This window comes from Ceratina calcarata, unplaced genomic scaffold, assembly GCF_001652005.2.
Source record: "Ceratina calcarata isolate Rehan_Ccalc_2016 unplaced genomic scaffold, ASM165200v1 scaffold574.2, whole genome shotgun sequence".
Taxonomy (NCBI): domain Eukaryota; kingdom Metazoa; phylum Arthropoda; class Insecta; order Hymenoptera; family Apidae; genus Ceratina; species Ceratina calcarata.
The window spans coordinates 6140-8528 of record NW_017176951.1 but is presented as its reverse complement, the minus strand read 5'-3'; the positions used below and the strand labels follow the sequence as shown (position 1 = coordinate 8528).

General features: G+C 37.9%; 1 protein-coding gene across 4 annotated transcripts in view; it reads right to left on the bottom strand.

Annotated features, from left to right (window-relative positions):
* LOC108629554 (FERM domain-containing protein 3-like) overlaps window positions 1–2389 on the bottom strand; it is a 13241-nt gene that overhangs the window by 9923 nt on the left and 929 nt on the right. The window lies entirely within an intron of this gene.

Sequence of the window (2389 nt, the reverse complement as noted above, 5' to 3'; positions counted from 1 at the left end):
ATATATATGCGTGTTCGGACTAAACAATAGGGCATCGTACTTCTAATATGGCCTACAAGTGGAAGGCGGAGACAGCGACGTATTTGAACATACCGGAAGAACACACTTTATGTTTTTACATCATGGTTACACCCTGCGCACGTAACGCGTTTTCAGACAGCGCCGCACGCTCTCGCGTATAAGTTACCAACATCTACTCGTTCCAATAACGTTTTCATCTTTTTATTGCTCTCGTTGTAAATATAGCAATAGAAATTTCGCATCAGTGGGAGGGATATGAATTCATAATATCGATCGTTAATGGATCGTTTAATCACGAGTCGCTCGTGAGCGGTAAACAGCATAGCAGTGAAAAGGAAATGTCTGAATGGAATGTTGTCTAGTTCATTCTGCACAACATGTTTGACCTCTAGTTTTCGCTTATGAGATAAATATGATAAACAGTGTCATCTATGCAAATGATCGCGCGTATTTCGCTTGCGTTAGATCTACCCTTTCTATCTCATTTTAAAAGCTGCCTATTCATTTAAAAGAAAAGTCCTCCATTACGAACTTTTATAATTTCACCGGTAACTCTAATATGCCACTGCATAGATCTTTTGAAGATAAAAGGATGCTGTGCAAAAGAAAAAAAATACTATATCTTTACTAATAACATATGTCACGGTATATTTCCAATAAATCTTATTAGATTTTAAATTAATACAAAATTTCAGGATGATGGCGGATTTATAGCACCATTTAATCAACAATTCAAAATACAACAAAAACCTTCGTTACATAAACACCCATTATGTGAACCTCTGTTGTCTGGATATTCCATTACATAAAGAGTATATTTGTTTGTCTAAGATAAAGCCCATTTAGTAATTTAGGATGAAAGACATAAAACACACTTGGAACATTGTACAGGATGAAGCACTTAAAACAGACCACCTGAATAACTTGGCTCCTATTGGTGACAGGAAAAATGCATAGGGCCAAAATTATTTGGTATCGAGGGACTAATCATCTGGTGTTACTAGTTTTTTGATAGATGGAGGCGTCAAGGAGATTTGAAGGTCATCCCTGTTTCATGAGTATTTCAAAACGAATACAACGACCTATTGAGAAGGTCATTCGTGGTCTGGGTTAAGCCAATTGTGATGGAAAATAGTTTACTTTGATTGAGTCTGATTGAGGTTGATTTATTTATTTAACCGTAATACACCACTAACACAAGTGTTCAAAATGGTGGCATTGAACCATAAATACACTGCACTGTTTAACTTATTATTTTCAGCTGCTAGAATCATGTACCTTTTCAAATATTTCCTATGTCCTGTACATTCTATGTGATATTTTAATAATAACTCTTTGTTCTTCTTTATCCTATGTACTGTGATAATTGGGATATTATATTGAATTCGACTATAATACGTTCACTGCTCCGTAAGTATCAATAGAAAATGCATTGCGGTTGTATCTATGAATGTTATGAGTTCGGATTCTGCAACGTAGAGGGCCGAGGTCGAAGTACTTTGTGGACTCTCTCACCACAAGTCCTCAAACCTAGTTATCAACTTCACGGTTGGCACAACTGCCGCGATCGTTTCTCGCTCGCGATTTTCAATTATTCACGATGTAACACTTTAAAATCATCTCTCAAGGTCGAGAACTTGACCGAGACGGACGCGTTAATTTGTTCTCGTGTTAACAAGGAAATAAAACCACTCAATATTCTCGGTTTGTGATCCCTTTATTTCCTACGAACTTCTAAATATGTACACGGGCGACACCAGAACATTGCAATTTGTAGAGTGCTGCCGATGGCCCCTCGTAGCTACCAACTCCACAACTTTCCCTCACCGCAATAGTAACAACAGGGCCGACCCCCTACCAAAACGTAATTAAGTACCTGGCAGCCCGCTTCGAACATTCGCGTGGTAATTGTGCTGTTACAACGGATTTATGGACGAATGACTATATGAAGATCATAGAAACGAGGAGTTGGGCGCTAAGCTTCATATAAATGAAGTCCTACTGTATTTACTTTTTCAGGTGCATAATTGTTTCTTCAACAAGAATGATCGACGTCCAGCGATGCGATTGTATCTACGAATGTTAGGAGTCTTGATAAACAAGAAGTTGGGCGCTAAGCTTCGCATAAATAAGGTCTATGTATGTACTAAATTTGCATTTTCAGGTGCATGATTGGTTTTCCAATAAGAATGGTCGACGTTCAATATAGATAATTAATTCATTACCTCAATTGAGGGTGAACGAATTCTAAATAATGAATCGGAAGCGATTTTCTAAATAATAAAGTGTCTCCTTAGCAAGGACGGATTAAACTGACTAAGCTGACCTCCGGGTAGCCCGGAGGTCTAAAAGTACCTCAACTTAAAGA